Source organism: Lemur catta, chromosome 23, assembly GCF_020740605.2.
Source record: "Lemur catta isolate mLemCat1 chromosome 23, mLemCat1.pri, whole genome shotgun sequence".
In the NCBI taxonomy this organism is placed as follows: domain Eukaryota; kingdom Metazoa; phylum Chordata; class Mammalia; order Primates; family Lemuridae; genus Lemur; species Lemur catta.
Genome location: NC_059150.1, coordinates 85,104 through 111,983, shown reverse-complemented (window position 1 = coordinate 111,983; position 26,880 = coordinate 85,104). Strand labels below are relative to the sequence as shown.

The window sequence follows — 26,880 nt, the reverse complement described above, 5'->3', positions numbered from 1 at the left end:
AGGCTGAGCCTTGTCTGTAGGTTTCCTTCATAGAACTGCAAAGAAATGTCAAACACGTGAACACAGCTAGACAACAATCCAAGGCAAGATGAATGCCAGAGGATTTTGGCATCCTGGAAAAAACTCACCATGGACTTTGGTTATTCAGAATTAGCTACTTCTTCTGTAAGGCTATCAGGTAAAATAAAATAGTAGTGATAACAGTGGTAAAGTATACCTGCCAATCCACTTTCACAATAAGATACGTAAGAATAATAAATCAATATAGATTGAAAGGAGAATACAATGAGTAATTCCATGAAGAATCCTTGGAATTACATAAGCAGCATAATAACAGGTAGTTTTTCAAACTAACTTATTTACAAAGAAGTGACTTAGGAATGGCCATTCTCCTCTCTAAGAGAGAGAGAGACATAGCAAACTTGAACTTAAATAAACAGTTCCTGGAAATTGGGCTTCAACAAGTTAAATTATAATACATAAAAAAAGAAGTAATATGTACCTAGTTGCAACTTCAAAGTCAAGCTACACACGAACAGGACTTACAGTTTGGGCTTATGTATATCTGTAGCAACAGGAAGAACTCCAGGAGAACTCAGAAATTTCAATGCCAAACATGTCACAAGAGGTCAGAGGTCACATTTTTCTAACTGGGGTTTGACCCTAAAGTAAGCAATACATGTAATTAATCGATGCCCTATTCTGAAACATTAACTTGAATGGGACTAGTCTACCAATCCGCTGTTAGTCTAATCATGCTAGTCACAATGTGATCACCTCTAAAAACACAAACTCAAAGTTACTCAAGACAGGAAACATATAGGTTGACTATTTTGATTGTTTTTTCCCAGTAGTCAATAAAAAATAAGTTAACCTCCCCAATCACACTGCCTAGCTAATAATGCCAGTAGAGACTAGTAAAAAAATCCATCTGTTTCAAAAGCATGTCTTTAAACTATAACTATTACTTAAAATAATTATAAACTTATAATGCCATGTTATAATTACCCAAATTAGATGTGCATAATTTGTTTGGATTAAAGAAAAGGAAGTGATATATGTAACTTGATTTTATTGGACATTAAACTATACATGGCATTTAGAGAAATAACATGACAATGAGTTATGAATCATATTAGGAATCTGCATGATTGAAAGGCTTAAATTTCACTTGTTACTGATTCTTTGTTCTTTGATTCTTCACCCTTTACATCTTGATTGGAAATCTGTAAAACAAGGGCATCATCTGAAGCATAAAAACATTTTATAAATATTTAATAGAAATGTTAAGTAACTGAGTATTTCAAAGCTTTAATGACACCTATCCAAATTACGTAAAAGTGATGAATTCACAAGTGCTAGGATAAATTTGGCTTTATTCCTTTAAAAATACCCAGAGAAACAAAATAAAACCAAGTTCTTATTTTAAGTCATCCTTATAATTAGTATGTAACAAGTAAATAGAAGAGTCATGAATTAGTTTGATTTTTTTTTTGTATCCTGAATCTTTGTCTACAATATAAATAGCATTAGAAACTGGGGTGGGGAGGAACTTTCTTTTTAAAAACTGAGTGGTTTGGCCGGGCGCAGTGGCTCATGCCTGTAATCCCAGCACTCTGGGAGGCTGAGGTGGACGGATTGTTTGAGCTCAGGAGTTCGAGACCAGCCTGAGCAAGAGTGAGACCCGTCTCTACTAAAATAGAAAGAAACCATATGGACAGCTAAAAATATATATAGAAAAATTAGCTGGGCATGGTGGCACATGCCTGTAGTCCCAGCTACTCGGGAGGCTGAGGCAGTAGGATTGCTTAAGCCCAGGAGTTTGAGGTTGCTGTGAGCTAGGCTGACGCCACGGCACTCACTCTAGCCCGGGCAGCAGAGTGAGACTCTGTCTCAAAAAACAAACAAAAAAAACAACAAAAAAAAAAACTGAGTGGTTTATTTAATAATTTCTAAAATATAGAATGAAATTGTTAAAAATTCTGTCAGTGGGCTATGACCGAATACAGTTTTGCTTTGTTTTGTTTTGAGGGTCTTTGAGGGGCTCTGTGGCCCCGGTTAGAGTACAGTGCCATCATCATAGCTCACTGCAGCCTCCAACTCCTGGGCTAAGGTGATATCCTCCTGCCTCAGCCTCCCAAAGTGCTAGTATTACAAGTGTGAGCACACAGCCAAGATGTTATTTACTTACTGCACATATCATGCTTGTCCTGTATTACAATGAGTAATGAACAGTATACTATTTTTAGACAGCTTCACTACATAAAAGCAAATGATTAACTAAAAGCCATTTTAATAAGAGTTAAAAATTCTGATAACTGCAAAACTATTATAAATAGTACATACTGATATTTTACTTATCTAATATTTATTTTATAAACACAAGTTGCTTGTGTATGTTTTTGTATTTTTTTTGTAAGAACTATATATTCCTGCAAGAAAAGTGACTTCAGTCCTTTGTAATATATGTTGATTAGCATAATAAAGTATTTTTGGACTTTTCCCCAAGGTCTCACATGAAATTTTACAGAGATTTTTTTGTTTGTTTGTTTAAATTTACTTACTTTGTAATACAGTCAGTGTTGGCAATTTGCTTCTGGTTCCGTATAATCTCAATGGCTGCCCAAAGATGCTGGATAGCTTTTGTATCTGCCTGTCATCTTTTTGTTAAATGTGCCATGACCTCTTTACTTCTTTAGCTGTAGTAATACATAAAAACATAAGGGAAAAAAAGATTGCAAATTGAATTATTATCAACACAAGTGAGTAACATCATCAGTGCCTCTTGACTACTGATCATACCAAGGTAGCAGGTAGCACTGCCAACTTTCTGCCTCATTCCCTACCATCCACCTCACCACCTTCTTCATACAAGTTACCATTTGCTTCATTACTTCATAAAAAGTGACAGTCTAAAAATCAAAGGGTTAAGGTTTTCCCAAGGAGGACAAATGGCTACCTTATGCCAACATGTTTTTTTAAATAAATTTAAGTTTTATTCTAATGCACAGAAATATTACAAGACAAAATTTCATTTATCAATAATGCATTATTTGTAATTTGATCAATATAAAATGGAATTTAAATGCCCTAATTGTTTGTACTTTCGTTTATTATAATCATGGCTTAGAAAGCCCAATTCTGTATGCATATATTGATAAGTGAAAGCATTTCAATAAAATAAAACCATGAACAGAAAATGCAAAAAGTATTAATAGTTACTTCTGGGGTAAGATGGGAAAAGCTGGCAAACAGGATACCAGAGGGCCACAAATTATTAGGAACAATCATATTCTTGAACAGATGTTAGTTTCAGGGGTATTTATTACATTATTAAGAAACAGCATTGCTATTTTATTCAAATTTCAGTATTCTGGATTAACAGAAGAAAATAGCCACCCGACCTCCAGATGATTTTCCACCTGTGCCTGGCAAGACTGGGGAAAACCCTGGGGCTACACTCGGGTGTCTGATGACTGAGGGTTTTACAGAAGAGGCCTCTTCTGACAGCTTGGAGGGACTCGTCTGTCAGGAACAGCGTGAGCCTAGGAAACCTTCACCATGAACTTTGTGTTAGATCATGAGTCCCGGCATTTGGCAACTGAAACATATCTCTAAATCTTACAGATTATAGTACTAAGTTTAAAATCTAGACCTTAAAAATACAGTAAACGTTAAAGCTTCTGGGATTCCTAAAATCTCCTTGCCCGGACCTTTCCTGTCCCATAAGGGAAGAGAATGAGTGAGGGAAGCTCATTCTCGGCACTTCACTGTGTTCCGTGATTGCAACTGAGCCCTGTGAATCTCCTCTTTCCCCACCTCCACACTTCCTTTCACAGCCCCCTCAGTCCTCCCTTTCCTTGACAAACCCAAGTAAACCCCACAGTTGCCATCAAAGCTTATTCTGCGAAGATCCACTTCCAGTTAGTCTGGGGTCAGTGAGGCGCCTAGAATGAGATGGTTTTCAGAATTACACTACCGACAGAATATATTTTGAACATGTTTTAAAAGGTATTCTTGAATATCCTACTTCTTCACACTATTACTTATAATAGTTCCAGACTTTGCTCCAAGAAAATAAATAAAAAATGATGCCAGTATTCAAATTTAAAGAAAACTTAAGGAAAATCAGTTGGTTCTGTACAAACTTACATGTAAAACTAAAAGATAATAAAAATTACAATTAAGAAACACTTCTGTTTCAGAGTAATCACTTTAAGAGGAAAGAAACTTCAAGATGAAAAAAGAAACTTCTCAGTTTAAGTGCACTCACAGAGGAGTGCCAACTTTCAGGATCTGATAAGCTGGACAGTAGGAATTCAGTGGTAAGAACATATGTTAGAAAGTGACATCTAATGGTGAACTGTAATAATACAACTTAACCCTGTGAGATTATACAAAGACTCAGACAAAACAACAAAATTTCAGTCATTCCTACACACTTAAAAAAAAAAATACATAGTTGCCCACTTTGTGTAAGGCACTGTGCTAAACATAATGAAGTACTGAAAAATGTATAAATAATGGCCAGGCATGGTGGCTCATGACTGTAAACCTAGCACTTTGGGAGGCCGAGGCAGGAAGATTGCTTGAGGCCAGCAGTTCAAGACCAGCCCAACCAAAAGCAAGACCTCATCTCTATAAAAATTAGGAAAAAAAAGTTAGTCAGGCATGGTGGCACATGCTTGTAGTTCCAGGTACTCAGGAGGCTGAGGCAGGAGGATCACTTGAGCCCAGAAATTTGAGGTTGCTTTGAGTTGTGATGACACCACTGCACTTTAGAATAGGCGACTGAGTGCAATCCTGTCTCCAAAAAAAAAAAAAGTAAAAATACTGATGCTTGCCAAAAAATAACCTAAAACCAGTAGAGAAAATTTGGCATATGCATGGAACTATGAATTGTACAGTGATATATGACATATAAATTGTCCACAATATGAAAATTCGGATGGCAAGACATTACTTCTAGCTTCAGTAAAAATTAAGCAGAAAGATATCTTCTGCAAAATGGTAAATATATGGAAAAATATAAGAGCCGATCTTTTCCTTTCTTAATTTCTTTAAAAGATAATTGGCTGCTTAAAGCAAAAATAAAAATAATTGGTAGGTGTCATTAGGTTTATAATACATGTAGAAGTAAAATACATGAGAACCACAGCAAACAGATGGGAAAGGGGGAATAAACAGAATTATACTATTGCAAATGTCTTACAGTTTGGTGAAGTGGTATTATGTTACAATGTTATATATTATATATTGTAAATGAATTATATTAATTCATGGGAGACTATGGTACATTAAGCATGCATATTGTAATTTCTAGAACACTAAGGAATAATACAAACACGTATAGCTAATATATAATGAAACATAAGTTTTTTCAAAATACACATGTATAAAATTATACATAATTTATTCAGAACTATCAAATATGAAGCAGCAAAGCTAACATGTCTAAATAATATTAAAATAGGAAACACAACTATTTATAGAATATAACAAGCAGAAGAACACAGTGGGAACCAATGGCAAAAACTCTAAAAGTGATGTCACATATTCCTAGAAATGATTAAAATCGAGATTAAAGAATCATGCAATGCTACACACCTCAGGAAAAGAGATGTAATGTTAAAATCAAAGATTTGTGAGCTCTGCCTGAATCAAGACACACAAAGCAGATACACCTTGCAATACAGGTACGCTGTGGGGAGGGTCTAGAAGCCCAAGTAGGGAAGCAAAAGCGACAGGGCCAGGAGGTGGCGGAGAAGAGCGACCTTTTCACTGCTGCCTTCGCGGGAGCGAGCGGCGTGGAAAGTTCTGCAGGGCGGGGAGTCGGCATCTCAGCTCCGGGGGCGGCAGAAACTTCAAGGCCGCGGTTTTGTTCCTGGCCGCCTGCGGCCCGTGGCGCGGACAGGAGACGCTGGCGCGGCTGCGGGTGGCCCTGGCCGAGCGGCGCCCGGAGCTGCAGCCCAAGAAGCGTTTCGCTTCCAAGAACCGGAGTCGGGATGGCGCTTCCGCCACCCAAGTGGACGCGGCTCCCAGTGCCCCGGCGACCAGCAGCATCCTGGCCCCTCCGCGGCCCTGGGAGGAGGAGAGAGGCTTTGGCTCCAGCCGGGTCTGCGGCTTCTCCCACCTGGAGTCCCGAGTCTCGCAGAAGGAGGCCGACGAGCCGCACCGCGTGAGCCCTTTTGGCCGAACTGAGTAACGCGCAGTTGACCCCCGCGGCGACCCCAGCGCCCTGCGGCCGCCCGAGGCCCGCGGCTGCCAGCTGCTCTGCGGCCCTGGGTCCACCCCCGTGTCCCTGCAGGACCGCAGCGACTGCGTGCTGGCCGCGGCCGGCGACAGCCCCGCATCACGGCACAGGAGACTCCCGCGTCTTCCCGCAGGCGGTCAGTGGGGCCATCGCGGAGAGCCACAGTGGGACCCAGGCCACCCCTTCCACCTGGACCTCTCCGGGGGTGGACAGAGACCCCGAGGGCTCTGGTTTAGACAGGAGCAAAAATAACTGGAACGACGCTGACGATTTCAACTGGCTGGCCCGGGATGTGGCCTCCCCACACCGGAGTTTCCTTCCTGAAGACGAGCGAGGATCCGGTGAGACTAAGCAGTTGCCACTCTGTTCTTCGCTCCTACCACACACTTTCCACGTGGGCCTGGCTCCAGCGAATGGGGGCCCTAAGTTTACCTACTGGTGTCACACTGTACATGTATTCTGTATTTTAAAGCTTGAGATTGTCACAGGCTCCTACTTGTAGTTTACATTAAATTCCTCACAGGTAATTAAAAAAAAAAAAAAAGCCCAAGTAGAGCATTACAAAGAACACAAGGGAAAGACAAATCCAAGTGAGGTGAATACAATGAAGTTTGGGGCATACTATAAAAGTATCTAAAACAGCTAGGCCAGCACGGTGGCTCACGCCTGTAATCCTAGCACTCTGGGAGGCCGAGGCGGGTGGATTGCTCGAGGTCAGGAGTTCGAGACCAGCCTCAGCAAGAGCGAGACCCCATCTCTACTAAAAATAGAAACAAATTATATGGACAACTAAAAAATATATATAGAAAAAAAATTAGCCGGGCATGGTGGCGCATGCCTGTAGTCCCAGCTACTGGGGAGGCTGAGGGAGGAGGATCGCTTAAGCCCAGGAGTCTGAGGTTGCTGTGAGCTAGGCTGACGCCATGGCACTCACTCTAGCCCGGGCAACGCAGAGAGACTCTGTCTCAAAAAAAAAAAAAAGAATCCTAAGGAAAATAATTATCTTCTCCTAAATAGAAATTCAGGAATATGCCATAAAATTATTGAAATCAATATAAAAGAATAGTGAAAAGAAAGTATTCAATTTTCTCCTGCTTAATCATAAAAAGTGGGGAACTATAAAGGGCTTCTCTGTTAGCCTCAAGTATTTGATGCATAAAAATGTCCTATGTACCTATACAACCCGCACTGTACCTGCCAGAGCACAGCACAGTTCCCTTAAGAGTTAGTTTGTTTTGACACTTTCTTTACATTCTGTGGGACAGAGACCCTACACCATTCAGCATGGGATCCATAGCTTAACATGGAAAAGTCTGAATTTAATAATTCCAAAACACTGTACAACACTGTATCCTGGGGAAGCAAATAAATCTATATAAACAGAAATTTTGGGTGCAGATTGCATAATTCAAGTTTTTGCTTTCTTTCTTTTTTTTTTTGAAACAGTCTCACTCTGTGGCCTGGGCCAGTGTACAGTGGTGTCATCACAGCCGACTGCAACCTCAGACTACTGGGCTCCAGCGATTCTCCTGCCTCAGCCTCCTGAGTCGCTGGGACTACAGGCATGCACCACTACACCTGGCTAATTTTTCTATTTTTTGTAGAGACAGCATCTCGCTCTTTCTCAGGATGGTCTTGAACTCCTGGCCTCAAACAATTCTCCCACCTCAGCCTCCCAGAGTGCAAAGATTACAGGTTTGAGCCAAATTTTTGCATTCTGAACATGTCAAAAATACTATCACATACAAAAATGACCTAAAGCACAGTTTTGCTGTCTACACATTTCTTTATAAAAATGGAAGTCTGCAAAAAAATCATAAATTATGGAAGAGATTTGAGTTGTAATAGCTTATCAACAATTTACTACATTAAAAAGGTGAGTATATCACTTTGATCTAAAAATTTTAGAACTACATTATGAAACCTAGGCTGTTAGTTCCTCTACTTGCTATAAATTATTTTGGTTTTATCCAAAGTGGGTTATGTGTCCAAACCTAACAAATATTAAATTACCAACTTCCTCCATTAAAAACCCTATTTTACACTTCTAATAGAAAGCAGCCTATAAATATATAAAGCTAAAATTTCAAAATGTAAAAAATTCTTTATTCACAGGAAGGAAAAACTCTTTCATAAGGAAGAATGTCATTTACAAGCAAAAGGGAGTAATAATTATTAGTGACTATTAATTTCTGCAGGGACAGAAAGAACTACAAGGTTAAAAGGCGTTTTTTTTTTACATCTTGTCATGTAAAATTATGATTAAATATAACATAAATATCTCCCTATTCAGCAAAAATAAACAAGTATTCTCATAAAAATATAGCTAAGAGCTGAAAATATTTGCTGTTAGACAATACTACTAATTTTGCATCATTTTGCACTCCACGTTGTTGGGCCAGCAAAGTTTTTTACCAGTGATCTAAATCAATACTGCAATTGGAAGTTTATGGAATTATAAGCATAATACATTGTATTTTTGTGATCACTTTCTGGTTTGTATTGATTAATGATGGTCATTTCTAACGACTTTTCCTAAAATGTTTTTGAATACTTAAAAATTAACTCTATTACTATCAAAGAAAATTACTCTCAGTTGTCTATAGCAATTCATATCAAAAGCACACCTAATTTTGTTTAATGGACATTAAAGAAAATAGGAAAAGGGCCCAGTTCTATTAAAGTGCGTATTCCCGTTAGTGGGAAGTGTAAGATTTTGCTTATTTCAAAAATTAACCTAGAATCATTCATCCAATGTTGTTGAGCACCTACTATTTGCTAAGCACTGCTCTAGGAACTCAGGATATAGTGGTGAATGATTCAGAAAGGTTCCTACACTTATATGGCTTACTGTTAATATTTGAGGGTATTGGGGGAACAGACAATAAATGTGAAAACAAAAAGATGATTTCAGATAGTGACAAGTGCTGTGAAAAAAAGAAAAGAAAAGGAAAAAAACAGCAGGCAATGGGGAGGGCCACTTTAGATTGGGTGGTCAAGGTTGCTGTGGTGGTCGGTCATCAGTGTTGTTCACTAAATACTTCTAGTTGTCCTAAGCACCAGCAGTATTGCACTTGTAAAGGAAAATCAAAACCTCAAGACCCTCCAAACTCCTTATGCCCAAAGGGAAGGTCAAGCCCAGATGCTGAGTCATGCAACACCCTCTTGCAAATGAACAGCTGTTACTAACACTACCGGCCAGATTGCCACCGAAAGGTAAAAGGCTTCAGGCATCCCATAAGAACACTGTTTGCTGGCCTCCCATCAATGAAGACATGCAAATTGTAACTTCTGGGTCTGTAGGCTAACTCTAGCTCCTAAAACTAAAGTCCACTTTGATTCCACACTAATAATGTGGATTACAAGTTTATCTTCCCAAGTGCAGAACAGAGACAAGACCATTTTTTCTTCCAGCTACCCAGGGACATCTGCATAACCGATTCTTCCTTTACTCCCTTTTCTCTTCAAACATTTACCTAATCTTGTGTAAAATGCAGATTTCCTGGCACTAACACAAGAATGTCACCATTTGCATCACGGCCCACCCTCTCCCCTTTTTTCTTTCTATATGTCCTCACTCTTTAAATACTGAGTTTCCAAATCCCTCTTCAGATAGCACAGGTCACAGATGCTTCTGTGGTTTGTGCTTGAACTTTGGCTTCGTAACCCTCCACTGATTGAGATCTTTGCCTGGCCACCTATTTGGGTTGTCACACTTCCCCACAACCCTAAAAGAGTGATTTATGACACTTGGCATTTGAAGATTCACGAATCTTACTCTGATTTGCTATGCTTTTTCTATATACCATGGGCAATGGCAACGCCCCGATGGTGGCTGCTGTCAGTCTCCTACCAGAATGAGGACCATTCGAGGCAGAGCTCCCACTAACCCATGATGGATGGGTAGCATGAGCATGACCCATTTTTTTGAACCACTGAGGTTTGAGGTTGCTTGTTTCAGAGCACAACCTAACCAATCCTGCCTATCATAGAAAGTTAAGGAGATCATAAATGAAGTAAAACTTAAATGATGAAAAAGAGCTAGACACACCAAGGGGAAAACACATGCAAAGACATAACTGAGAAAGGACAGTGGCGGGAGTGTGGTGAATAAGGAGAATCAGTATGAAGGAGGTGGAGAGCTGTACTCAGATCAGGCCATGCAGGATTGAAGGCAGACTGTGGGCAGATTGGGCTTAATACTATTTCGATAGGTGAGCAAGGCGGGGATTTTAAGCTGGAGTGGGTGGGATGGGCATCGGGGGGCTTTTAAGGGAAAAGCTACCTAATGAATCATGAACAGGTAAAGTCCCTTTCTACCACCAAATTCCAGATGCCTGATCTCAGGCTCAGACAAGAGACCAAACAGTACCTTTCTGGAGAAATTAAATGATCCCAGAGAAAGAATTTTCAGACACTGACATTTGAAGGAACCTAAAGAAAAAGCCATCTGTCCACCTGACATCCCAACAGTAAAACCCACACAAAGAACGTCCAATTAGCTTCCCAATGTCTCACTCATAAATACAAACAGACAGCCAGGAATCACCAGACATTTGAGACCAGCTTCTCCACAAAGGAGAGAAAGAGGCCACATGGAGCAAACAGAGAATACATATAATTGATATCATGGAAAAGTAAGAAATGGAATCGCACCTATAAACCATAAATAGGATACTCTAAATAGAAATATTCAAAAAACTTTAAAATATGATAAACAAATTCAGTTAAAGGGTTAGAAAATAAAGTTGAGGCAATCTTGCACAAAGTAGAAACAAAAGACAAGAAATGGACAAATAGGAGATAAGAGAAAAAAACTTTGTGATACAATATCTGAATAACAAGAGTTACAGAATGAAAACGGGAAAAATTATTCAAGAAAAGCACCTACCGGCCGGGCGCGGTGGCTCATGCCTGTAATCCTAGCCCTCTGGGAGACCGAGGCGGGTGGATCGCTCGAGGTCAGGAGTCGAGACCAGCCTGAGCGAGACCCTGTCTCTACTAAAAATAGAAATAAAAAATTATCTGGCCAACTAAAAATATATATACAAAAAAAAAATTAGCCGGGCATGGTGGCGCATGCCTGTAGTCCCAGCTACTCGGGAGGCTGAAGCAGTAGGATTGCTTAAGCCCAGGAGTTTGAGGCTGCTGTGAGCTAGGCTGACGCCACGGCACTCACTCTAGCCCGGGCAGCAGAGTGAGACTCTGTCTCAAAAAAAAGAAAAAAGAAAAGCACCTACCAATGAAAAATAGGCATCTGCAAATGGACAAAGACCATGAAATGCCCAGCATATGAATAGAAGGAAGCGAAAAGCACATCCACCTGGAAAGTCAAACACTGGTGGTACGAAGAGGAGGTGAAAGGCTCGGCAGGGTGGATGACAGGAGAGGTCATAAAACAAACTGGCATCAGATTTCTCAGTAGCAACCTGGAAGCTAGAAAATCATGGAGAATGCCTTCTAAATTCAAAAAAAAAAAAAAAGTGGAAGATGAAGATGTGACTCAATTGCCACAATCACAGGATAAAACTTTAACACATGAGAAGTTGCTTCTTATGAATGAGCAAAGAAAGTGGTTTCTTGCAATGGAATCTACTCCTTGTGAAGATACAGTGAACATCATTTAAATGACAACAAAGGATTTAATAAATTTAATTGATAAAGCAGCAGCAGGGATTGAGAAGACAGACTCCAGTTTTGTTTTGTTTTTTTTTTTTTTTTGGAAACAGGGTCTTGCACTCTTGCCTGAGCTAGAGTGTAGTGACATCATCATAGCTCACTGCAACCTCAAACTCCTGGGCTGAAGCCATCCTCCTGCCTTAGCCTGTTAAGTAGCTTAGACTACAGGCACATGCCACCCCACCCAGATAATTTTTCTATTTTTTATAGAGACAGGGTCTTGCTATGTGGCTGAAGCTAGTCTTAAACTCCTGACCTCAAGAGATCCTCCTGCCTCACCCTTTCCTATAACTCAAAATCCAGAAACAAAGCAAGCGAAAGGCTGAAAAATGGGACTACCACATGCACAGAAAAACACAAAAAAACCCCACAAAACCTGAAAACAAACAAGCAAAATTAAAACCTTTTACATGTCCAAAATACACCATAAACAAGGGGATGTATAAAATATGTCATGTATAAAAATATACATGACAAATGGGATAGGCAAAAGTAAAAGAAATTTTTGCAAATTAAATTATGAATTAAAGGTTAATATCCTTGGTATGTTAAAAAAAAAAAAAAAAAAAGAAACCTCTAAAATTTCAGAAAAAGCCCCAAAAACCCAATGAAAAAAATGAGCAAAAGATACGGACAAACAGAAAACACGACACAAAAGGTCAAGTTATGGAAAGACAATTTCTCTTTGAGAAGACCAATTTCTAAACTACATCTAATATAGCATTTTTACTTAATACCTATCAGACTAGCAAAACTATAAACAGGGATTCTCATACAGCAGTGGTGGGAACAGAAAATGTCCCAATCTTTATGGAGGGGAATGTGGCAATAATCACCAAAATTACATATGCATTTTCTCTTTGACCCAGCAATCCCACTGGCAAAATCACAAAATGATATACATACACATTCATGTCTTATAGCAGTATTTGCAATAGTGAATCCGCAAGGAACTGGTGGAATACAGTGCAAGGTATCTACACAGTGGAATGCAAACAAACTAGAAAAAAGGGATCATATCATGTCAAAAGGCAACCAAAGAAAAAATATTAATGGATAAAATGGACTACGTCAATATTAAAAACTTTTGTGCTTCAAAGGACACCATCAAGAAAGTGACAGCCACAGAATGGTCAAAAAGACCTGCAAATCCTACATCTGATAAAAGACTTCTACTCAAAACACATAAAAGGTTTTTACAATTCAATATAAAGACAACCCAACTAAAACATGGACAAACGATGTGAACAGACATTTATTCAAAGAATATCAACAAATAGCCAATAAGCACAAGGATGCTAAACATCATTAGTCATTAGAGAAATGCAAATGAAAATCACAATGAGATGCCATTCCCAACCACCAGGATAGCTGTAGTCAGGAAATCCGGACAATAACAAGTGCTGACAAAGATGAGGAGAAACTGGTATTCTCATACATTGCTGGTAGGAATGTAAAATGGTACAGCTGCTTTCAAAAGCAGTTCAGCAGTTCCTCAAAAAGAAAATAGAGTTGCCACGTGACCACAGCAATTCCACTTCTATATATATGCCCAAAAGAACTGAAAATATATGTCCACACAGAAACAGGTACATGTATATTCACAGCATTATTATTCATAATAGCCAAAAAGTGGGAAAAACTCAAATGTCCATCAACTGATGAATGGATAAACAAAATGTCTTACATCTGATGGAATATTATTGACACAATGAAACATTATTCAGCCATAAAAAGGAATGAAATAGTGATACATGCTATAACATGGATGAACCTTGAAAACGTTCTAAGTATAAGAAACCAGACACAAAAGGCCCTATATTATATGATTTCACACATATGAAATGTCCAGAATAGACAAATCCAGAGACAGATAGTAGAATAGTGAGTGCCAGGGGCTGGGGTGAGAAGAGAATGGGAGACGACTGATATTGCACCTGGGGTTTCTTTAGGGGGCAGTGAAAATGTTCTAAAATCAGATACTAGTAACAGCTGCAAAACCTTGTAAATATACTAGAAACCACTGAACTGTATATTTAAAGAAAAAAGTCACTGGAGCCAATTTACATGTCACTTTGTTCGAGTGCGGAGTCAGCAGAAGATTATTTTTGTAGCTTCTATTTAAAATTATCAATTTACAAAGAATTTTCAATGATTCCTGATTTTCCCATGTGTCTCCCCTTCCTTTGAGACTTTCCCCCACCCTCTAGGAAAGTTTTCATCATTGTTACTGTTACTATTAACTTTTAAAAGTATCTGTTATGGACATTTTTCAAGCATACACAAGTAGAGAGAATTATATAAGCCTTTTGTGCTACAAAAGTTCATTAACATGTGCCATGTATTTTAAATCGAAATTATTTTCCTGAAATTGCCAAGACCCAGGCCACAGCCTGAGGCATGGCTAATCACTCAAACCTGCCAGGATGGTGCTGGGCCAGTCATGTAATGCTTTCAGGCTAACTTTGGGTGAATTCTGGCAAACTATTTCCTTCACTCACAATGACATTTCTCAAATTTCCCCTTCACTATCTTTGAAGATAGGATGGGCAAGGTAACTAGTGACCATTACATCACCTAAGGAGCAGGGTTCCATAAAAAAGGAAGAGAAAGAAGAGTGAAAACAATGCACTTCGTTAGACTGTTTCAGCTTTTGTCCTTTCTCACAATAAAGTGCCCTTCTCCTAAGTGATATAATGTCTAGTTAAAGTGCAAGGCTTGATAAAGTATAAAATCCATCCCCATATACACTAAAACATACCCAGAATGTAGAGTACAAATATTTAAAATGTAAGGTAATTGAATATATTTAGTTATACTTTACTAGTGTGTTGCTCTTCCAAATGTAAACTATATTTGTAAAATAATAACCAGTTTACTGCCTTGAAGCAGTTCTCAGGCCACAGTGCAGGGACAGAGAATCGAAAAGGAGCCTGAGGACTGAGTTGCAGAGACAGAGACCAGAGACTGAAGTGGCCAATTTTCAGTTTAGCCTTTTTTCAGAGAATTCAGATTTTTCAAAGCCAATTATTTTCATACTTCAGATTCTTTTCCTTTCCTATTATTTACAATATTTAGGATAATTCTATGAAATGGTACCTACTTAAGAATACTGACTCACAATAGTATAGCCACCTAACATTTTCTACTCTGTCCAAGATCAAATCTTATAAAAACATTCTTTGAAATGCAATTCTAACAGCAGCAATTAAGAATATAATTCTTGACTGTATCTGATAATCTGAAACTGGGAAAATTATGTGTATTTAGAAAATTTGACTGAACACACTTTAAAAACACAGAATTTTGTGTGTTAGCCCCGAGGCAAACTGAGAAGACAGAACACTAACACCACTGGGAATCCAGCCCCCTGGGGAAGGGCCATGTCATGCAGTGGGAGAAGCAAATAAAGAACACGGACCAGACTCTGATGAACACCCTGTCAATAGTACCAGGCCCAGGGAGGCTTCCCTGTCACTTCCCAGATGTCCCTCTTCCTTTAAAACCCATCTGCCATGCACCTTGACTTGTGAAACTGGTGGAGAATTATGAACCTATATTAAAGAGGAATTAAGGAAACCTGTGGAAGTTATCACAACTGCCTAGGTCCTAGGATCACTATAAAGCCTCAAAATGTTTGTGTGAGAAGTACAGTCAGTGAGGAGTGAACACAGATATTGTCCAGTAGTGGCTGAAGCCACAGTAAGTCTTGCAGTTCAAGGACTTCTTCCCAGGGCAAAGGAAGTAAGTCATAATCTTCTAGAGCTCAGGTGAAAGACTTTGAGTCTCCTCCTGTGGATGGCCATACCCGCTGAACAACCTGTAGGTGGAAATGCCACCCCCAATCTGAACGGACAGGAACAATCATCTGAAACCCAGATAAAGGCCAGGGAAAAGAAGGGGCTAGCCAGAGAGCAGGGCAGAGCCTGGAAGACTTTCTGAGGTTGTCTCATCATGGACTGCAGATGTGACCCCAAGACGGCTGGTCTGACTGCCCTAGGGAAAGGCTTCCAAGCTTTTCTGATTTTCGTACAGGATTACGAGGAATCCAGAGCACTGAGGGCAGAAGGGGCAGGAACACCATGCTGCTGCTTTTCAGTCCAATTACTGGAATGCCCAGACATTCAAACTGGATGTCAGCCTATCTCCTCAATATTACCTACCTCGAGATATGGTACGTATTTACCTGTGATTATAGCTATATCTGAGCCCATCAGGGAACATCAGTCAATGGTACCTTTGCTATCCATCTTACCTAGCAACACAGTAGCATTTCCGAGGAATCTGAAAAGACTTAAGGCTTTCTTCCAGGATGCACTTATTTTTCAGGTTGTGTTTTTCCCCCCCAGGTTGTTTTGATTATCGTCTTTTTTTCCCTAGGAAACTTAATTGATCTGATTCTTGAAAGAGAATTTCTGAGATTTAGAGCTAAAGGTCTCAGGGTACACCATCTTCTATAATTTATTCCAAAAAGAAATATTTAAAAAGAAAGCATGAATACCACTTAGAAAAATAAAAAATTTGAAATGTGAAACATTTAAAAAAGTGTAACTTTTAAAACTTAGAGCTTAGATCCATCCCCAGAGATTCTGGTTTAATGTTTTTATAAAACAAAATTTAAAAAGCAATTTTAGATGCTCACTCATGATTGAGAACCAGCATGCTAAATATTGTTTCTTCGTAATGTGACTTGTGTAGCACTGTCACCTAAAATTCCAAAGAATTCATTTAAAACAATATGGTACAACTACTACTGTAACTAAGGCTTACAATAGTACATTTTTAATCAGCATTTGTCTAAAAATGCAGATGAACCAAGAGAAAGTCCAACTTTATGTTAGACTGCTGGTCGTTTGGCTTTTAAGTCATTTGAAAGTAACTGGGACTGGCCAGGTGTGGTGGCTCACACCTGTAATCCTAGCCCTCTGGGAGGCCGAGGTGGGTGGATTGCTCAAGGTCAGGAGTTTGACACCAGCCTGAGCGAGACCCCGTCTCTACTAAAAATAGAAATAAAAATTATGTGGACAACTAAAAATATATATAGAAAAAAAATTAGCCGGGCATGGTGGTGCATGCCTGTAGTCCCAGCTACTCAGGAGGCTGAGGCAGTAGGATCGCTTAAGCCCAGGAGTTTGAGGTTGTTGTGAGCTAGGCTGATGCCAGGGCACTCACTCTAGCCTGGGCAACAAAGTGAGACTCTGTCTCAAAAAAAAAAAAAAAGAAAAAAAACAGTAACTAGGACTAAAACTAGTTTTATTTGAATAGTCCTTAAAAAAAATAACATTTAACTTTCAAATGATTCAAATGGCAGTTTCTTGCCTGAAACAAACCAACATGAATATTAATCACAAGTAAGAGGCTTCTTAAGATTGTGTAGAACATGTATGTGAAGAGTGGTAAATAAGTAGGTATTTCAAAAGAAACATTTCAGGTATGTTGATATTAAGTGATATTAAACTTGATATTTCCAAACATATAAGAGAAATGATAAATTATAAGTACAGTAGAAAAAAATTACTTTAGACTTTATAGTCTAAATTGAATTTATCCAGTAAAATACATTATAGTCTATAATTTAAAAAGACAACATCTCTAATGGTAAATATACCTCCTCCCAAAACCTATTAAATTTGCCATCAATGGAATCCCCAAATAAATTATTCTTATTTTTTGACTGGGCAGTTAAAATAGGCATATTTTATATTAATTGGGGAAGTGCCCCATGTCAAAATTCAATTGAAAATTAAGGACTTGTTCTCTCAAACAGCATTTTTCAGACGCACTTTTGAGATAGAAAAAACAAACAATAAGCAAGTAAATCAAGAATCTACAAAAAGAGAAAAGTAAAAAATTCATAATAGCTTTCAAGTTGAGAGAGCTTCTCTATCCTTAGCCTTCGTTAAAAAATTTCTTTTTAAAAATCTTTCCATAGCTATCAAATATGAGAAAATCATTTAATAACCCACTGAAACATTGCTATTGATGGCTGTCAGGATGCTCTGGATCTGTGGATGCTATAACTCACTTGGTCTGTTACTCTCTTCACCACATGCTTCTCATGAAAGGGTATTTTATTTTAGATGACAGTGCATACCTAATGGAATTCTGAAGCCTTAGCATTTACTGCAGCTTTCAAGAAATTAGCTATTTCAATCTAAATTGAATTTATCCGGTAGAAGGTATGTTAAAAGATTCCTCAAGACAATGACTTCCCCTTTGAAGACAAGAATGCTTTAATGTTGGAGTTAATTCCAAGTGTTTTCAAACATTTTTCTCCATTACATAAGTATTAAAATAAAGATCATAGGTCTCCCCACCTCCACTGCTCCTGCCTCAAGTTATCTTTATAACGTGAGCTACCATAGTGACAGCAAGAAAATGAGCCAATTATCCACACTTATTCTTAGATTGCCAGCTATCATCACCAGTGAAATTGGAATTAACCAGAATTTTATATATGGAATGTTTTGATTACCAGGAGTTTCCTAATATCCCTGCCTTTCCACCTTCTGCTTTTGTAGGTAGAATGAGCATAGTTTTTACAGTTTGTTAATATTACACATACTTTTGCAGACTTACAAAGATACATTGGGAAGATGAAGGCATATCAGTACAAAGACCCAAGAGCTTGAGGGGTTTTAGGGAGACAGACTAGCATAACATACTTCAGGTTTGGTAATCATCATACACGTGGATTGAAACCAATTTGATTATGTCTGTGTGAACTTGGGTACCAGCAATTTAACTGTGTCTCTTCCCTTATTGTAAAATCGTTGTAACAACATTCCCTTCATGATGCTGTTGTGAAGACTAAATGGAAAATATACATTGCCTAGTATGGAAGATGCTCAATGATGGACATCTTTAAAAAAAGATGGTAGTGCCACAGGCACTGTTTGTGATAAAACTTAGCTTGCTAGAAACTGCTTCCAAAGTGGACTTGCAAAGTGATCTAATGTGCATGGTCAAATTAAAATGTATATAAGTCAGATTCTCTTGCTATAAACCATAGTATCTAACTGAATTTTTTAAATAGTATTTTTAATTCCACTTATGAGAATGTGACAAACTCTCAACAGAAATCCATTGAAAAATATTTGTATATGTTGCTTTTACGTCCATATGATAAATGCTTAAACTAAGAAAGAAGATCCTACATTCTTTGAATTATATTTTAAATTTATTTAACATACAAGCTGACCAAACTGGAAAAAAAAGCACTAAAACTTTTAAATGGGTCTATGTTTCACTTAAATGCTCAGATAATATCTGGAGAACATATGTTTGATATTTAATACAGGTCTACTTTTTAACAGAGTACTGTAAAAAATTAACATAAGAAAGTTGCTTTTAGGCTTGGAGTGGTGGCTCATGCCTGTAATCCTAGCACTCTGGGAGGCTGACATAGATGGAATGCTAGAGGTCAGGAGTTCGAGACCACCCTGAGCAAGAGCGAGACCCCGGATCTACTAAAAATAGAAAGAAATGATCTGGATAACTAAAAATATATAGAAAAAATTAGCTGGGCATGGTGGCGCATGCCTGTAGCCCCACCTCCTCGGGAGGCTAAAGCAGTAGGTTTGCTGGAGCCCAGGAGTTTGAGGTTGCTGTGAGCCAGGCTGATGCCAGAACACTGTAGCCAGGGCAACAGAGTGAGACTCTCTCTCAAAAAAAAAAAAAAAAAAAAAAAGAAAGAAAGAAAGTTGCTTTTAAAAACCCGCAGGTGGTTAATACGGTAAAATCTCAAAGTTACAAATTAGAATAAATTTTAAATCATCAGTGGTAACACCTCACAAATAATCTTAACTCAAATACAATGTATCTTACTTCAGATTCTGTTCCACAGTACCCTGGACTTACTCTCTTCTGTTACACTTTATTGTGCTTCCTTCAGTAATTGTGTTACTCTGAACTATAAACTCTGCAATGGCAAGAACTCTCTTATCTTGTTCACCTCAGCACCTAGCAAGTGTATGGCACATAGCAGAGTTCCAATAAATAACAATGTATTAATAAATGAAGTTAAGACATTAAAATTGCATATATTCTACTTGTACAAAAATGCAATTTTTAATGTGATTTCATGAAACAGATTTAATTATGAAGCAACTTGAACTATAAAAGCATTTATTTAAAGTAAAACTAGCTTACCTACTATACTTATTATTCAGTTTAAAAAATAAAACTTTGTGTACAAGTTTTCAGCTACGCATTTTCCAACTAATGTATAAGATAATGTGATCTGGAAATATATCACTCTCATCTCTGAAGAACATATAGATAAGAGTCTATATGACTCCTTTAAAACTCTGATGCTACAGTATTCTATTACCCTCATCATTTCTCTTTTTAATTTTACATAAAGACAAACTTTTAGCCATTTATGGAGCAAACACTCTGGACAATTGCTGATGTTACCAACTTTAAGTGCAATCTGCCACATACCCAGTGCAAATGTAACCTTCCAATGACTTCAGTGTTTGCACATAAGGGTATTTCTACTGCTATCTGATCAAACACATTTAAAAGATCTTACCCTGCACCTTAATTGTGAAAATACATTCCAAGATGCTAAATTTCCCTTAAAAGAAACCTGAGTTAAAAATCAGAATACTACTCTGAAACAGAAAATATACAAAAAAGAAAGATTAACTAAATATCTAAATAATTTGTTGAATTGAGTTAAATATCTAATTTGCTAAATTTCCCTCCTAAAATATGTGATTATACAAATACTAAAAAAAATTCCAAATAATTTTTATTTTATAGACTATTTCTTTCCATTTGTAACTAATTTTGATATTAAAGCTTATATAGCATTTTCACAATACAAACTAAATAACTTTTTATGAATTTCCTACAGAAAAAACATAACAGCAGGTACCTACACACACATAAGCTCTTTCTTTAAAGCAATAATTCATTTCTGTTTATGTTTTAAAAATTAACGTTAAGCCGTGATTACCCAAAAAGACTATTTTATTATTTACAGTCTTATGTCCCTCCCATTATCTTCATTTCTATCATTTACCTCTTATTCCAGGGATTCTCAAACTTTCATGTGACATGGATCACATTCTCTCTCAAAACATCTGATTCACCCATTTCTCTTCTGCGTGTGTGTTTTTCTGTTTGTCATGCAATGGGAGGGGATGAGGGGTGTGCTACAAGGAGGTGAACCTTCCATAACTTAAAGGAGGACGGCTATGCTTTTAAGATGATAATACATAAGGGTTTTAAGTGAGATAATGTATGTAAATAATTGCACAGTGGCTGACATACAGTAGATGGACAATACATGATATTAATATATATCATTATAACTCATCTGTATTATAAAATTGTAGACACCAAAACATTTCAAAAACCAAGAGTACTGGGGGGCAAAACACTGATAACCTGCAGTGCAACCTCTGCACAGAGTCTCTGCACCAAAGCAGATTCATACTTGTTTTGAAACGTGACAGTGGTACTGCAAGTAACTAACTCAAAGTTATTACGTGACAGATACAGGTAGACACTGAACTCAAATCAGTTACTTTTTACTTCTTGTGAAAATTCCTAGTAAAAATGTTGGTAAGGGATTAAGGACGATCAAATGAAGAGGTGACAAAGATTTTCTTTATTCAAAAAGTCTGTTTCAAGCAAATATAAAACATACAATTACAGACAGGGTGACAGACGTGGGGGGAAATATTAATTTAAAACTAATGGTTAAAATAAGAACTCTCACAATGCGTATTTCAGATATTTGTATTATTCGTCAAAGATTGAGTCATGATAAAAAACATTAAAATTGCTTCAGGTAAACAAGCCCTCAGGAGTGTAAGGAATGCTTATTTTCCAACATTCTGAGATACCTACTGTGCAAAAGCAGAGATTCAGATGTATGTCATAAGAGTTAAATACAAATTAATGAGACAAGGCATATCGTATGTGAATATGTCACACCATAATTTCAGATCTCATCCCTTTCCACACTAGTTTAATTACTATTTTCCTGAATTAGATTTGACTCATAAACCACTTTGAGTACCTTCTATGTATGTGACAGTCCATTTTCTTCTTCCTTCTATTCTTAATATGACTTATAAAAAAATAATAAGAGCACACTGGGAAAAGCAAAGCAGAAACAAAGCAAACTAAACACAGAAACTGTCTAACTTCTATTATAGGAAACAACAGTCAAAATCAATGATGAATGAGATTTTAGGTTATTTATGAATTTCATTTAAATCCATGCTTTGGGCACATGAGGTTTCAAAACCTAAGGTACATGGTACTTGAGCTCCAAATACTAAAATTACCATCCCTAATAGGCAACTTTTATACTCGCAGCTTTTAAAAAATAGTGACGGGCATGCATTACACATGTTCCTTCTCCTACTAGAATGAAGAAAAAACAAATAAATTTAGAAAGAATTCTTAAGGTTAGACTGTCACTGGGAACACAAGACAGCCTATATCAGAACACAGTACGGAAATACCTTTATTGAGACTACAGGTTGAGGATCTGTGTTTCCTAAATCAACTTGAAAATAATGTATTGTAAGAAGGAGCTCAACTTGTGTTTACCTATCTTTGCTGTGCTCATTATGAGCCAGGCACTGTTTCAGGTGCTTTAAAAATGGTACCTCATCTAATCTTCACAATAACCCTATGAGTTTGCTGCAATTACTATCCCCCTTGTTTTTCACATAAGGAAACTGAGACAAGGCATGGCAAGTTAAAGTGATTTGCCCAAGGTCACTGTGCTAGTAAAGGACAGAGGAGAGATTCAAACCTGAGCTGTTGTGTCTCAAAGTCTGTGCTCTTCATCATTTTGCCATGCTACCTCTAATGACAAAGGAAAAAAAAAAAAGCCAAACGAACAAAAAAACCCATATCACCCTGTAAAAAAAATTAAATAGTAAATCCAAGTTAAGGTTTGCAAACAGTGAAAAGTTTTTAACTATCAAGGATAAGACTATTTTCTCCACTTTTTTTTAAGACACAGCCTCTTTGCTTAAATGTAATGATGGTCTCTGTGTAGAATTCAATTGAAGGACAAGGAAGACAAAGACAATCTGACATCAGAGCATTAGGGCTTTAAGTAAGCAAGTTAGAGCAGCATTTCATACTTCTATTACAAATGTTAAAATTCTTAGTTCGCTCCAATTAGTGTCTCAATTAAGGTATGCCAAAGGGTATGAATGCCCGTATTATACATTATCTGAACAACCCTAAAAAGAAAAAAGGGGGGGTTACAAAAGGGTAAGAGTTCAAACAAACATATGTCATTTACTGAAGCATGCAAGATGATATCTATTCAAAGCACCAACATAACCACATCCTAGGAATGTTTAGTATGAACTAAAGAGCTAAATTTTAACATTTTAATTGATTTTTCTTTGTAAAGCTGGAAGGACATGTATGCTTATTTAAATACCTCACAAATGGTAATTGCAAAAATAAGGCGCCCAATTTAGAGAATGTAAAAGGGAGATTCAGTTTTCACATCAGCAATTTCTACAGAAAACAAAGACATTGTAAAATACAGAAATCCTCTTAATCTCATACTTAAATAAAAATATTTTGATTCTGTCATAATTACAAACTGTATCTTCTGATCTGATTCTGTATCCTGTTCATCTTATAAAGATGAGTCAACCAAAAATAACGACTGTAATGTAATCTGCATCAATTAGTCAAAGACAAGTAAAATAATATACCTGTACAGAAAATCATATTTTATCTCCTGCATGTACAAATCAGACATTCAGAAGAATTACAAATATGACCTTGCCTACCAGAAAGCACTCAAACCTTTAAACTTTTAAAGTACAACCAACATGCTCTCTCTGATAACTTCAAACCATTAATTAGAACCAATGACCTCAAAATCTGAAAAGTTTAAACGTTCCATTAAATAGTAAGCTGATACTACTCTGCTTCTCAGTTTAAAAGTAAACAAGTAAAGATTAATTTTCTGCCTGTGGACAAACAAATTAGATTATTTTTAAGAATTCTCTTGCCTCATGAGACACAGCGACTGTGGGGTGCAGAATGCCACAGTGAGGCAGAGCAAGGACCCAGGACCTTCCTAAAAACCCAGCCTGCCTGTAGGATGCCCGCTCCTTGAGGGGGCCACCTGGGCATCACTTCCAACCTCACAAACATCCTTATTACCAGGGACAATGTTTACACTTTGTATGACATAGGGTACTACATACTCTGGATAGGACACTGGGGACTGTGTACACATTGCATTTGACAGTGGGTGCTGGGTACACAGCTTATGTGACAAGGATACTACGTACACACCAAATATGACATCAGGTACTACAGACACACTATATGTGACACCAGGTACTGTGCTAGGTACACACTGTATGACACTGAGTACTGCATACATACTGTACATGACAGCAGGGTACCTTGCACACACTGCATAGAGCATCAGGTACCGCATACACACTGTATATGACACTAGGTACTGCATGCACACTGGTACTCTATGTATACAGCATAGAACACCAGGTGCTGCACATACACTGTATATAACACTGGTTATGTACACTGGGTACACAGCAGAAGTGACAAGGATACTGTACACACCATATATGACAACAGTTATTACATATACAATGTATATGATAGTGGGTCCTGCATACACACCGTATACGACAATGGGAACTGGGTACACAGCAAAAGTGACAAGGATACTGTGTACACACTGTATATAACACCAAGTACTATGTACACATTGTATGTGATGCCAGATGCTATGTATATCATGTACATGACATAGAGTAGTGTGTACCCAGCATGACAAAGATACTGCATACACAGCAGTCCTATGTATATGCTATACACGATACATTGTATACTGCGTACTCAGCATGACAGGGATACCATCTACACGTTATATGACACTAGGTACTATGTACATACCCCATGATACCAAGCACTATGTATATACTCTATTTATGACACTGAGTACCGTATGCATAGCATAAGTGACGAGAATACTCCCTACACAGCATGTATGACATGCGGAACTATGTATACACTGTTGTATACGACACCAAGTACTTCGTATGCACTGTATGAGACAACCGGTAGCGCTTGCATACACAGCGTGACAAGGACAGTGTGTACACACAGTACAGAACACTAGGTACTATGAACACACTGTATATGGCATTGGGTACTATGTAATACTCTATATGACACTCGGTACTGCATACACAGCTTAAGGACAAGGATGCCGTGTACACACAGCATGACTCTGAGGACACACCACATACAACCCCGCATAGGACGCCGTGTAAAACACCAGGTGCTGTGCACACACCGCAAAGCGCCTCCACAGCCTGGCTCTGAAGAAAAGCGCGAGGGAGGGCAGAGCAAAGGACAGTTTGCGGCCCGGCCGCCCCCAAGGAGCCCCCTCATCCCAGCGCGGCCCGGCAGCTTCTCCCCAGACCTCCGGCGGGAGGAGGGCGGCGGACCCCACGGGACAGTCCCGGAGGCCCGCGAGGACCCGTTGAGGCAGCGGCGGCCTCGCTCCCGGGGTCGCCCGCAGCCCCCCGGACCTCGGGGGACCCCCGCCTGGCCTCGGCCCGACCCTGCGCCGCGGCTCCCACCGCCCACGGCGCCCGGAGACCGCGCAGCGTCCTCTCCTCTCCGCCGTCCACACGCCGGGCCCGCGCTGCCGCCGGCCCCACCGCGCACGGCCCGAGGCCTGGCCGGGCGGACGGCTTGGGGCCCGGCGGACGTGATCACGCGACTCCACGGCTTCCCGGCCCGACCAGGCCCCGCGCCGTCCTCCCGGGCCTCCGCCCCGCGCCGCCGAGCTTTCCCCACCATTATCCTCCGGCTCCGCCGCCGCCGCGCCCGGCCCTCCCTCCGGAGCCGCCGGTTCTCGCCGCCCGGCAACTCTGGGGCCTGAGCCGGCGCCGGGCGGGCGCGGGGGGCGCCATGTTGGCCGCGCGCCCGCACTTCCTGTGTGTCCTCGCGAGCGGCGGCCGCGGCCAGGCGGGAAGTTCGGCGCCGTCGCCGGGAAAGTTGGCGTCCCCGCGGGCCGCCCGTCCCTGCCGCCCGGCCGGGCTGTGCCCGCCGGAGCCCCGCGCGGCTCCTACCTCCGCTCCGTCCCGGCTCCCGCGCGATGCCCGCAGCCGCTTCAGCGCGTTCCCGCGCAGCCGCATGCGCCCTCCGTCCGCACGCGCTCCGAGGGGCAGCCGGCTCCGCGGTCCCAGCGCCGCTGGTTCTGCGGCCTCAAAACCGGCCACCTGGTTTTAGCATCTTTTTAATCCCTCCTCAGGAGGAATTGCAGACAGGTGCTGCACTCCCGTTCCGTGCACAGGCAAACAGCACCTCAACAAGAACAGGACCAGCCCTTGCCAATTTGGCAAGAGCACCGCAAATTTGCGTTCCAAGTAGGTTGTCTATCAGTCAGTCAGTCTGCATCTGACATCTAACGGGAGGAGACCCCGCACACCTGTGGTTTAAGACAGTATCAGCGATAGGCATACTTTTATAATGCTCGCATATTTTCCCTCTTGTCCTTTCTCCCAGGAGTTTGGAAGGAAGACGTTTCGGCTAAGACGTCTTGCTGTCGTCATCAGTGGGCACGTGCACCTATACTTAGTGCCAGCGAGGGGATGCCCAGGGCCGAGGGCAGGGTGGATGGGCTGCAGTCAGGGAGGGCTTCCCGGAGGCAGTGTCCAAAGTGCCCTATGAAGGCTGTGCTGAGGAACGGCCCTACTAAGCCCCAGGCACAGGCATAGGAGATGGCCCAAGATGTGGTCCTCCAGCTAGAACAATGAGAAATAAGGCTACGGGCACCTCCCTGGGATCAGGCAGGGCGGACGTGGGGAGAAAGCAGGAGAGGTGGCCCAGGCCCCTTGGGCAGGGCCTGGGGGTTCCAGGTGCATCTCGAGGAACAGTTTCCCTTTGCCCTGGGCCAG

At 39.8% G+C, this 26,880-nt stretch overlaps 1 long non-coding RNA gene across 1 annotated transcript; it reads right to left on the bottom strand.

Moving 5' to 3' along the window:
• Nucleotides 1-1,052: 1,052 nt before the first annotated feature.
• LOC123627053 lies at nucleotides 1,053-26,481 on the bottom strand. Its single transcript, XR_006731109.1, has 3 exons — nucleotides 26,053-26,481; nucleotides 2,565-2,699; nucleotides 1,053-1,226 (listed from the first exon to the last, which is right to left on the bottom strand). It is a non-coding gene; the product is annotated as an uncharacterized LOC123627053 (long non-coding RNA).
• Nucleotides 26,482-26,880: the final 399 nt, after the last annotated feature.